Here is a 13919-nt window from a genome sequence, read left to right on the forward strand (position 1 = left end):
CATGTATAGGTGGCTACTGACACTGTGGATCAGGCGATACAAGCTGCAATAAGGAATGACTGTGGTTTAAAAAACAAAAATTCATTTATATTTCCTTGCCCTTGCTTACTGTGTTCACTGTTGGTTCTGGTAATTGATGTTTTACAGGTGGTACCAAATGTTCATATACCACAGCACTCCATACTTGGAAATAAGATGGACAATACAATGTCAGAGACAATCCAACACTGTTTACCTCGCTTTTATGTTTGTTAAAAGAACCCCCCCCCCCCCCCCCCCCCCCCCCATTGTTTTTCTTTCAGTTATTTATTTATTTTGCTTTTGTCTTTGTTGTTTTCTTATACTTTTATATGATATAAATATCATAAATAATAAAACATGGACATAGTCTCGCCGACGTCACCCGTTTAAATCTGAAACAGAAAATGAAGCACACTGGCCATAGCTGCCATATTGGTAGTGGCAAGGGCTTCGCCTACAGCCATAGGGCGCCGGCCGTCAAGTGACCTTCAGCTGTGCCTCTTATTGGGGGAGCTTGCGATATTAATATCCTCTGAACAGCGGCGTTAGAAAAAAGGCTGTAAATAGGTTGAATTCTGCTTTGAAAATGGCTTTTTTAGGCTTGGTGTGGATGTGACTTCCGCTAACTCCGGAGCCAGCCTCATGCGAACACTTGAGAATTCCAGATTTTAGCACTTCTGCATAGTTTCATATTCTCAGACCGGAGGTTGCCGCTTGATAAATATATATATATATATATATATATATATATATATATATATATATATATATATATATATATATATATATATATATATATATATATATATATACATACATATATATATATACATATATAAATATATATGTATATATATATATATATATATATATATATATATATATATATATATAATACAAAATAAAAACCTTGCCCTGCTATATTCACATTAACCGTACCATGACACAAACAATTTGCTTAAAATAGCTCTGAAAAGCCAATGCAATGCAAACTTGACTACACTGTCTGTTACTTGATTTTAGTGCAAAATAAATACACACAGTGTTCAGGTGTGCTCTACTGCAGAGGTATTACAGCCAAATGTAAGGAGGTTTGAGTCCATTTTAGCCCGTCAAGGGGATGCTGCAGCTTGAGTGTCAATACCACATAAACATCAATCTGGAAGAGTAAACGTACGATTGATTGTTGCTCTAAAACACAGAGACAGAGAGAGACAGACAATGGATTGGCTTTTACTTAGAGGTCATACTGTATTACTGTGCTTGTTATCAGGCTAAAACACATTCAAATTCCAGGACCACCTGAGAATTCAGAAATTAAAAAATGGGCTCCAGCCTCCTCTCCCTTGTGTACTACTGAGGTGCCCTTGATCAAGACATGAAACAGTCGTCTGCTCCAGCGGAGCTGCTGAGTAGTGGCTGCGGGAGACCGTGGCTGCACTGGACAACCCCCAGACGTTTAACTGCCGTGAATACATGTTTGTGAATCTGAAGCAGGGAAGAGCAGAGAGGAGAGCATGCATGATCGCATGGTGAGGTGAACAAAGAATTTATTTATTCATGCCATGGAAGTGAGATGGACTGATGGCTTTGAAATAAAACTCTTTCAAATGCTGTCATGTGGAATTCCTCCCAGCATGCTCTAAACTGCATGATACAAACTGGCTTTAATTCAGAAACATTAAAGGTATACACAACACGTTAAAACGACTTGATGTCAGTATTGTATCAAACTTAATGTCTTCATTATTTTTTAAAGTGCTGAAACATGAATATCTTCCTCAGAACAACTGATCTTCACATTCGTTAAGTGGACTGAATTACACATTTATTCTTGCTACCATGAGTAAATACATACAATAGGGAGCTCAGCAACACACTGATACAGATTTAAAATCAACACACACTCACATTAAGAGGCTGCAGCTCAGTGATACAGTCAGTTGCCCAAGTGTCCTTTAAGTGGTTGGGAAAAAACTTGAAAACGCCATCATGAGTGCAAGTCCATTTATCATTTTACACAAAGATCAATAAGTTGCGTGTGCTTTCAGACAGCCTGTCAGTGCTGTGTTTTCAGCTGAGGTAGGAGGTTAAATGCTGTGTTATAGTGCTTCCAGGTATGTTCTAATAAACAGTTATTTACCCCAAATGAAGCAGACTGCCAACACAGTGACCTAAAACTCCCATGACACAAGAAGTGTACTTGTATTCAGATTGAAAACTCCACTCATAAAGACACTCATTTGAAATAAGGGGCTCTAATTTCGTGGTGCAGCACAGGGGGCGCAAGCCTGGCACAACCAGCGCAGTGTTAATTTCGTGCGGCGCACCAATGTGTGCTGCCAATTTGGAAGATGGGTGTGGCAGCGCACCACGGGGAGTTGACGGCTCACCAGGGGGAGTTGTCGGCAGATTCCTGTTTGCACAGGGACAATTTCGTGCCAAAAACAGTGCAGAAAGTGCGCTGAAAGCTCGCCAGCTCCAACCTGGTCTATCCTCGGCGCAAGGCGGAGCGCACCCTCCGCAGCTGTAATTTGTTGACATGTGCACATGTGCGCACATGTCAACAAAGCCTCAGAGGCAGGTTTCCAGAGTGTCAGGCACATTTTAACGCAATAAACAATCACAGCAATCACTATTTAACGTAAGCGTCTGAACCAGCATATACATTTGTATCTATATTAACTGTCCCATCACATCTGATGTCAGATTAAAGCCGTTTGTCATAATGGAAAGTTAACCTGACGGCAGCTGGAAGTTTGATGCACATCTTACAATTAAACAATTAACAGCCTTAACATCTGATACTGAGTATAAATCTGGTTTCTCTCATTTCATTTAATTCAAATAAAAGAGGGAGAGAAAAGACGAAGAAAAAGGAGATAAAATAAATGTGTGTCACTCAGGATTTACCCGTGATTTCCCATATTTCGTTTTTTTAGTCTTTATTTTTAACGTGATCTAAAAAGATGGAGTACATTGTTGTAAGGAGGATGAGGTGGAGACACAGGAGAGTATACAGTATATCACCAAAGGTTCTGCTATTTGGTGATGACAAACCAGGAGTGCAGGTGGATCAAAAGTATTCTGAATGGATAAGCCAGCTGTGTAAATGTCTTTTAATTTTGTTCTCCTATTAATGACAAAGGAACAGATTAAATCTGTCCTGGGAGCTGGCCCACGCGGTGACGCGCTTCTTGTCCTCCGATGTGCCCCACTGTCCATTCTCCTGCTGCAGGGACAGCAGCTCTGACCGTCTCCGTGACCAGGTCTTTCCAGCACACTATTTTCGTCTTGACTGCACCTCTCTTGGCACTGCAGGAAATCAGTGGCGAACCGTGGCCCCAGCCACTGGGCCTTCATACAAATGTATATGCTGGTTTAGACGGTTACAATAAATAGTGATGGCTTTGATTGTTCATTGCATTAAAATGTGCCTGACACTCTGGAAACCTGCCTCTGAGGCTTTGTTGGCGTGATCCCCGATCCCTGTCACCAAATTACAGCTGCGGAGGGTGCGCTCTGCTTTGCACCGAGAATAGACTAGGTTGGAGCTGGCGAGCTTTCAGCGCACTTTCTGGACTGTATTTGGCAGGAAATTGTCACTGCGGCAACAGGAACCTGCGAACACCTGGTGTGCCGTCAACTCCCCCCTGGCACGCCGTCACACCCATCTCTGCACAGACGTTCTACCAAATTGAATACATAGGCAGCAGGTTGTGACTTTGCTGTAAAGAAATATAAAGTTATCTTTAACACAAGAACCACCGCTGCAGTCTGACGGATGCTTTGGGATTTTCTCTTAGCTAGCTGAAGTTAGCCTGACATTAGCTCCTACCTGTGTTGTTGGCATTTCTCTTTCTTTGTTGGGAGTTCATTGGCCTGTTTTGTTCTAGTTTTTGTTCTTCGGTGAGCATACATCATTGTTAGCTGTTGTCCAAAGGGCTCCAGTTAAACTAACTGGAGCTTCCAAAGCTTAGCTTCATTAGCTTAGCTTCATTAGCTTAGCTTCATTTGCTTATCTCTATTAGCAGTCAAAAGTAAGTAAGTAAGTAAGTAATGTCTTCACAGAGAAAGCTCACAAAGTGCTTGACAGAAATTAAAACAACTAAAACAGGCAAATTTACAACATTGTTTTTGTCCAGCATGGAAAATCGCCTGCTCTCCTTCACTGTCACAGTGACGCCTATAGGTACCTTAACATGGTAGTTTGGTTTTATGTGCATTGGTGCTCGGTACTACAGACGGAATTCGGTTGGTACCTTTTAAAGTACCTTATTTAGTACCCATCACTGTATGTGATCTTTCTGTCTCCAACAATCATCAATAGCACCCTGTGAAATGCCTTCCACTGTGACACCTGCCGTAGTTCCTGTTATTAAATTTTCAGTTTGTCTGAGTGAGTGGAGGGGGCGGGGCTTTGCAAGAGGTCAGTTCTGGCTGAGAGATTGATCAGTAAAGTTTTGAGAAGATATTCACCTTTTTAATAAGAATTTGTATTGTCAGTAACTTTTCATGAGAAGGGGTAGAAAATGTTTTATTCCAACTTTATGGACAACGGTTACAGATAGGTTGGTAGGTTGGTAAAACAGATTGGTAAGTGAGTTAAAGCTGATGACTGCTTGAATTGTTAAAGACTAATGCCCAGAAAATGTTAAGTGGAAGATTAACAGACGTCACAAACAGCTAATAACTATGTATTAATATGATGAACTGTCAAAGCCTCCGCTCAAGGACAAGATGTTTGTTTAATGTTGACAGAAAACAGAGGATAGATCCTGCCTCATCTGTTTTCTTCACACCTACAAAAAGTGTGAGGCTCTCAAATCGAGGACAGATGCAATGCTGACAATCTCCATGCTGCCTTTGGTTTCATCCGCAGTGAAAATGATGTGGTTGTTTTGTCAACAACAGAAAAAAATACTGTGTTCTGTGAACAGATGTCTGTTTGAGTTATCAGACATGGAAGCTGGGGTCACTGAGCAGATCATCTAATATATGCAGCAAACGTGTTGTGTGTGAGTTCATTTCTGAGGCATTTAGCCTGTTTACAGCTCTACTTCACAGTCATGAGCTGTATATGATCCTATTTTTCTTGGGATCTAACCATTTGCCAGTGCATTCTGATAAAACAACATTCATTATTTAGTGGATAGAAACAACATCATGTCCTATAGCGCCACTTCCAAACAGCTCAGCACACAAACCAGTACTTTCCTGGAAAAAATGAACAATGACTGCCGCTCATAATGCAGAGCTGAGAAAGCACGGTTGCGAACAAACACGTATTTAATAAGCGAGGCGTGATACCAGGAAGTGTAGTATATGAATCTGGGATGGGAGAGAAACATGTGTCTGCCCTCACTTAGGAGACAGCACCAAAACAAGCTGCAAGTACATTTGTTATCCACAAAATAAGTTACATCTGTGGGGGGAAACTTTTGACTAAATCCATGGAAACACTGTGCACATCCAACGTGTCAGACACTGTAACTGAGGCGAATCAGGAATAAGGATATACCGCAGCTTTCACATGTAGTGATCGAGATTGTTTTATACACTGGAAACCACAGAAAAAAAAGAATCAGGTCTTACAGCAGATCTGAGTTAACATATATTCCTAGAGGTTTACTGGTTTAAAAAAAAAAAAAAAAAGCATTCTCATTAATAATTTATATATGTTTGCTACAGTAAAACATTCTCTGGGTAGGTCATAAGGTTATACACATACGCAGTGAATGATTCATACAGCATTATTTGTCAAGGCCAATCATAAACCAGAGTAAGAACCTGCTCACAAGTTTGGAATGATTACTGAAGTACAGGTGTGGCAGGCAGCACTGGGAGTTCAGTGCCACTCTTGAATGCATCTCCCTCTCAACCTCTCTGACCCCCAGGGGCGTAGCTACAATAAGGCAAACACTGGCAGTTGCCTGGGGCCCCAAGATTCCCAGGGGCCCCCAAAGCTGGTATGTGACGTTCTCTTCAATTGAAAGCATTTCTTTTTTCTAAATCTTACTTCACATGCTTCAAAATACATCAAAAGGCTTAATCATAAAAGGTTGTTTTGGGTACTCCCCCTCCCTTCTTATTCAATGGGCTATTCCATGTTACAACAAATCTGAAAATTTAATTCAGGTAGAAAGTGGTGGAACCCCCCCCCCCCCCTTTTTTTTTTTTTTTTTTTTTCTTTTTTTTTTGTTTCTTATTTTCAACCAAATTGGAAATAAAAACAATGTTGCTCTGAGATCTGAGATAAACACATAAGAATTTTAGGATTTTAAGGACTTTATCTAGCCCAGGAAACAGGATCATTTTCTCAAAATCAAACTTTTTGAGTTGGTGATAAACATTGTACAAAATCTCTTTTTTGGATACATAACTCACTGGACAGGGGATCAAATAAAAATACATTATCTTTAAAATAATAGTACCAAAAAGTATGGTAACTGTAAATATCACCTCTTTCAGTAGATTTTTTTCCAGTTTTATGTTGTGCTTGATATTTACATATTTTTTCTTTACTAAATTATTTTTTTCAATATTTACCTATTGTGATGTTTTTCACTTCATACTTTCTTGTTTGTTACTGTTACTCTGTAAATTCCCCACTGTGGGACAAATAAGCTGTCAATTGACCATAAAAGATTTCAAATCCAGGACAAAGTGGACTAAATGATGTATTCACTTTTTTCAAAATCAAACTAAAGTACAAAACTTGAGGAAATGCATTTAGTTGCGTTAAGTTACCATGTACAAGATTAGCACTGTCTCATTCCTTGATTCTGGGAAAGAGACAGTGGACCCAGGGAAGGCCAGTCTAGCTCTGAGGAAGATGAGTTACAAGGACATGGAGGGCCCCATTGACTGGGTTTGCCTTGGGCCCCCAAACGACTAAATATGTCCCTGCTGACCCCTACCGGCTATAACCAGACCACTTTGTGTAAAGCAGCTGGAGCCTTCAGTAGGCCTCTAGCTGCTGCTGCCTGGCTGGTTACCTGTGCTGCTCTGCCCTGTTAGGACCCTGGTATACTCCTACATTTATGGAGCGTTTCATTTGTACTCGAAAGTTAAGATTTATAAGTTCAGGAACACTAGATTTTAGTGGTGGTAAATCACTTTTTGCTAATATATGGGTCTGCTGCTGTGAGACCTGTCAGTAAAGTGTAACATTAGTACTAAAATGAGCACTGGCAGGACATGACCAGGATTTACATGAATCCTGGTCATGTCCTCAAATTTGACCCGTTTTCAAGTTTAGGTTTGAAAAAAGTACCATTTAATTTTTTTGTATTGGAATGAGGCTTCAGCTAATCCTCAAACACAACTATTTGAACACAACAGAAGAAATTTTTGACATTTTAGTAAACTATGAAGGCCTCAAAAAAAAAAAAAAAAAAAAAAAAAAAAAAAAAAAACAGACATCTGTGGTGTTTCGGGTCAAAAATGACCCAGCAGAGAATACTGACTGTTGCATGCATTTTTCAAAACCTGTGAGTTCCTCCACCACAAACAGAGACAGAGACAGAGACAGACAGACAGACAGACAGACAGACACACACACACACACACACACACACACACACACACACACACACACACACACACACACACACACACACACACACAATTTGCACTTGCTATTCTGAGTAATAAAAGTTGGTTTAATGAAAAAGAAAGGGTTTTTTGCCATCCCCCTGACATAAATCCATCCAGGTCAGTTTTGACCCATAACACCACAGATGTTACTATTTTTAATTATGTTAGGTTAAAAACAAAGAAAACGAGTAACTTTTTGGTAGGTGTGCTCTAATATTAGTCTTTAAGACTTGCATTATGTGCTGACCCATGATCTTCACGATAGGAAATAAAAAAGTAATTTAAAACAGTTTTTTTTTTATTAAAAACGAGTGGTGTATTGTAAGATAAAAAGAGTATAGAGCCAAAAAAAATATGACATTGAAGACATTGTTTACATGGATATGAATACATAATAAGTTAGCTATGAGATAAAAAACAGTATTGAGTGATAGCTGTGTTTTTTAAGTATGAACAAGCTAAGTTTAACCATGGGTCAAATTTCACCTGCTAACACTAAAGATGTTGGCAGCTTTCTAACACAATACAAGGGTTAAAGCTATGGTGTATGATTTGGAAGCTTTGTACAGCTTAATAACACTGTTTATAGGGCTGTTATGGTCCTATGGTCCAATCTACACAATATAAAGACCAAAAAGAATGAAAAAAATCAATTCAGTATATCCGCTGCAAAGCTGCATACTAGTTGACCAATCCGAACTGCGCATGGCATGCATGGCTTGGATTAGTCCGTGAGTCCATCCAATCCCCTGTCTCCCTGGCTTCACACCATCATGCCCATGGTCCCACCTTGTCCTTCCCCACTAACCCTCTCACGTCAGCTAGCTGCACAGCTACTGAAGCGTCATGGAGCCAGTGAAGACCGAAACCAGGAAGCTGTTACTGTTACCCTCCACAGGGAAGGGAAGAAAACGAAAAAGTTTCAAGGAAAAGGCTGAAGCAAGGAAGAATTATGAGCGATACAGGTGCCAACAGAGACTGAATATTGGAGAAATGTACGACCAGTGGAAAAAGCTGCCGAGGGATTTGGGACTGAAGAGTGACGCCGAGACAGCTGAGTTTCTGTTGAACAGGTAATGACTCTGTTTACCACAGTGGGAGATGTCAGCTGAATAACTCTGGTTAGTCTGAGCCTATAGTAGCTACTGACTGAACGCTGCTGGTCGGTTAGCCACACATCTTTAGCAGTGTAAACTGAGCTGGTGAAGACACGCTGAGAAAGGTAAAGCCTCGCCTACAGTCAGCTCTGCTCTGATCAGCTGGCAGTGGCAACGCCAGACCTGCTTCACCGGCTAATTCATGGTCTTGATCGCGCCGGTCCGATTGAAAAAGCTACCTCTGTGTGTTACAAGGAGGATGACTGTCTGTTTGTTACATTTTCTACCGGCCGGCTTCTTGCTCTGGAGGGGGCGTGTTGCTAGGAGGTGAAGAAGGGCGATACGAGCTGGGGGGCAGGAACTTGGAACACGGAGGGGAGGGATGAGTGAGGCTGCGTTTTTCAAATGTGTCTCATCAGCCAAACTGGGTTTCAGATCGTAGACCCTGGCTTTCATGCACCTGGCCAGATGTGGTGTCAAACAAGAAACCTTCAGGCTGGGAGACAACAGCGTTAACCACTACACCACAGAGCAGCCCAGCAAATAAAGGTTGAGCATAAATAGTTGTCAGTCCCTTTGTGAGTTTCATCCATGTGATCCTCTTACCAACGTGTTTTGGGTTCAGCTTCCCCACCCACGCAAGCCTCAGTGCATATTGGCTATAGGTTACAATTGATGAACAGACTTGAGGACACTTGGACAGAAAATTATTTAAAATCCTGGTCATCTGGGTAGAAGTGACAACACTGATCACCATAATGGTCCAAGTAAGTATGAATGAGCTTCACAGAGAACTGCAAAACTGTTGTCACTACCAATTTGCTCATTAAAAAAGGAGCCACAGCTTATTTAGTTGTCATCATCCAGCAGCAGATTTCGTTGTTTCTTTGACATCAGCTGGTGTTATTTCTGTCCAGGGAAACAAGGTTACAAGCGCCTGAAACACAGAGCTCTTCAAAATGACAGCTTATTGGCCCTGAAGTTGTTGTGTTTGTTATAATGCTGACACTCTGACTTTACATGCAGTTTAACCAAAGTTTATGTTGGTGCGACATGTAACTGAAGTTATAACACAACATAACATTTACTAGCTTGGAAGTGGGTAACTAAATAATAAAACTAAAAAAAATGTCTGTTATAGCGTTAAGAACAACAGACAGTACTTGTCGTTTGGTCTTGTGTGTGTGTCAGGAACTCATCTTCTTTCACAGGCAGAGGTGTCAGTGTGTGATTTATGGCTGTCTAAGGATTTGTCCTTGAATCGCAGCCGTCAGATGGCTGTTTGTTGATCTGTCTGGGTCTCTTGTATGCCGAGCACCCTGTCCAACTGATGGCCTAATTCAATGTAAATACAGTCACTCCCTCAGCCTTGCCAAGGACAGCTGTTCTCTGGAAACACTTGGCCTCCTGCCACCCCCCCTCTGAGTTTTTAAAAACTGTAAAAGCCATTTCTCTTATGAAGAAACCATTAAAGGGGGCTTTGGTTGTTGGTGGCATCAGTGTTACTAGCTGTACTCTGAATTACTTTGATAGTGGAGAGAGTGTGTTAAAGTGTCATGACCTCTAGCTTGGCCAATCAGCTCTTTCTTGTAAGAGCGGATAAAGAAATTATTAATGATATTCCATCACTTACAGCATGTTAGTCTTGTAATAATTTGGTTATCTCTTTTGGGATTCAAAACTTTGTTCTTCTCATAGGGGAGACCGGCGTCAGCTGTAACATGGGTCAGTTGTAACACTTGCAACTCCTCCAGTCAGGAGCAAGTTAGGAATCACCTGATTCACAGTGCACATGCTCAGTTTAGTCCTTAGTCCACATGTGAAGAAGTAGATCCCTGAAGCAGAAACGGCTAGATCTGTGAGGGAAAATTTAATTTTAGGGGGAAGATTCTTAAATTGTTTTTCTAATCACACAGCCTGCTTTGTAGTTAAACCCATCAACCATATATCACTTTGATTATGTGTCTGTTTAGCTATCTTTCATTCAGATTGCTGTTAGCCAAGCTAGGGGGACAGCAGTCTTTTTACAGTCTTAAGTTAAAGGGCTCTAATTTCATAGACCAGGCACAAGCGCAGGTGCACCTGCCCTGCGCTGGCCTTTGCCGCGCAGACAGGGCGTGACCGGCGCACTTTGCAAGTTTCCTGCAGTGCCAAGAGAGGTGCACTGAAGGCGCAGAGAAGCGCAGGGGTGCGATTCCACCTCTCCCTCCGCGCAAATGGCAGAGAGGGAGGAGAAAAGCTGTGAGTGGGTTTAATACAGCCGAGCGCTGTTTTCACCAATCAAATGAGCACCTCTCCTCGCCTTTAAATGTACTGTGGCCGACGCGCAGTATCTGATTGGTCTGAATGATCCCCAACTCCGTGGAAACAGTGTGCTGGAAAGACCCGGTAGCAGAGACGGTCAGAGCCGCTGTCCCTGCAGCAGGAGAATGGACAGCGGGGCGCATCGGAGGACATGAAGCGCGTCACCGTGTGGGCCAGCTCCCGGGACAGATTTAATCTGTTCCTTTGTCATTAATAGGAGTAAAAAATTAAGAGGCAGTTACACAGCTGGCTTATCCATTCAGAATACTTTTGATCCACCTGCACTCCTGGTTTGTCATCACCAAATAGCAACACCTTTGGTGATATACTGTATACTCTCCCAGTGTCTCCTCCTCATCCTCCTCACAATAATGTACTCCATGTTTTTAGATCACATTAAAAATAAAGACTAAAACAGAGAAATATTGGAAATCACGGGTAAATCCTGAGTGACACACATTTATTTTATCTCCTTTTTCTTCGTCTTTTCTCTCCCTCTTTTCTTTGAATTAAATGAAATGAGAGAACCAGATATATACTCAGTATCAGATGTTAGGGCTGTTTATTGTTTAATTGTAAGATGTGCATCAAACTTCCAGCTGCCGTCAGGTTAACTTTCCATCATGACAAACAGCTTTAATCTGATGGACAATCATATAGATACAAATGTATATGCTGGTTCAGACGGTTACATTAAATAGTGATTGCTGTGATTGTTTATTGCATTAAAATGTGCCTGACACTCTGGAAACCTGCCTCTGAGGCTTTGATGACATGAGCGCACATGTGCGCCTGTCACCAAATTACAGCTGAGGAGGGTGCGCTCTGCTTTGCGCCTAGAATAGACCAGGTTGGAGCTGGCGAGCTTTCAGCGCACTTTCTGCACTGTTTTTGGGCACAAAATTATTATTGCGCAAACATGAATTTGCCGACACCTCCCCCTGGTGCGCCCTCAACTCCCCCTGGCACGCCGTCACACCCATCTCTGCGCAGAAGGTCTACCAAAGTGTCAAACTGGCAGCACACAGGGGTGCGCCGCGCAAAATTAACACTGCGCAGGGTGTGCCAGGCTTGCACCCCCTGTGCTGCACCACGAAATTAGAGCCCACTGAGTTAAAAGAGCTCAAAGTTAGAGACAGAAATGTTAAAAATGTTACAACTATCCCCGGTCTCTCCTACACTTAGTTTGACACTTAAGCTGGAAATTAAAGCAAATATTGAAAATGAAGACTACATCATTTTCTGAGAGAGAGCCTAAAATGTGTTCGCTGAAATGATGATAAACATGGCACAGAGTTGGGCAATTAGAGTGTGATGTTCAGTTCCAGTGAAGAGCCAAATCACTACTGAAGTTCATTTAAACTCTCATACATCTAAGAGACAGTGTTCCCCTGTGCACTGAGGAAACACAACTAAGAGTGCTCTCAACTTGTGCATAGGGCTTTAAGAGCAACCAAAGCCCTCTGAAGTATTAGGAAAGCATCTGGCCTTGTAAATAATGCCAGGTCATATTTATAGGCATATTAGAACGTGCTTAGATTTCAGCTTGTGCTCGCTCAGACACACTGCTTGTGATTTTTACATTCATGGGCTCGTATACCTGGATAAAAAAGAAACATATATTTAAAAAAAAACATCCAGGCTTGACAGACCTCTACAGTTAAATTAATTATCAATTGCTACATGACTGTAAGAAGTGTTTTGTTTCCTACATTAATAGTATTATCAATGAAAACATTTCAGAAATAGCATTTTACATAATTAATAATACATTTCATTGCACTTCATTCCTAATATTTCATTTGTTAGTACTCTGTGCGCTGTTTGCTGCTTTTCACTGATGCAGGTAATCATTATCTTGTCTCAAGTTTATTGTAAGCCATTCATCTGCACAGATAACAGTAACAAAAACCCTGACTTTCAAATGTTTGCTGATGAAGTGTAAAATTGACTTCTGTAAAAATAATTAAAATTAAACAAATCACTGATCAACCTTATTTTCAAACAACTTCTTTAAAGGTGATCCAAAGAAGAACACAAGGATTTAACGTGTAATGACTTACAATGTTTGGAGAGTTTGTAACATTGCACAAAGTGTGACTGTGCACCCAAAGTTAATGCTGCCAGGGGACTATCTCATAACCACACACCCATTTGACATCATTTCCTGCATAACAGTGAAGTAAATATGATTACAACCATCGAACTGACCACATAAGAACTACACCCTAAGGGTAAACACTGAGGATGAAGCATTCACTCCTTCCTTTCACAGGATGACTGCCTTCACTTATCCGCTTTATTTTGTTGCATGCAATCAAACTTTTCACAACACAGGAGGTCATAGCAGCCATCTTTCCCGCAGTACACACTATCTTATTCAAATAAAAAGTTCCCCTCCCATTTCCACATCTCCACAGTGTTTGCTCCTGAGAGGCCCCTCATTTGTTGTCAGGAAATGGGGTCGGTGAAACTTCATAATCAGTCTTTGGGAGAACCAGAGGGGGTCACCTGGACACACTCACCTCCAGGTAATGATATTGCCCAAGGCTGTAGACACAGGGAAGCTATAACACAGGCTGTTACTGGGTCTGCAGCTTGCCTATGTATCAGTTTAATGGTGTTTATAACCATCACACGGGAGCTGGAGTCATTCATCTTCACCAGGGAGAGTTTATCGTGGAGGTGTCTGGTTCAGAGGCTCTTCTGAGTCAGGTATCTGGGAAAGCAGTAACAAGCTGCAATGATCTGTATATACTCTCACTGTTTCCTGGGACGAAAACATGCATTTCTACTCTTTTGTATGCAGCTCAGACAAAAAGCATAATTGTGTTTGACACAGCCCTGACACTACCCCTTTCCATTCTCACTCTGCCGTGCCTCTTCCCTGGTAAGTGT

Source organism: Halichoeres trimaculatus, unplaced genomic scaffold (genome assembly GCF_033239565.1).
Source record: "Halichoeres trimaculatus isolate MK-OKI-2021-1 unplaced genomic scaffold, fHalTri1.1 fHalTri1_scaffold_9, whole genome shotgun sequence".
Taxonomy (NCBI): Eukaryota; Metazoa; Chordata; class Actinopteri; order Labriformes; family Labridae; genus Halichoeres; species Halichoeres trimaculatus.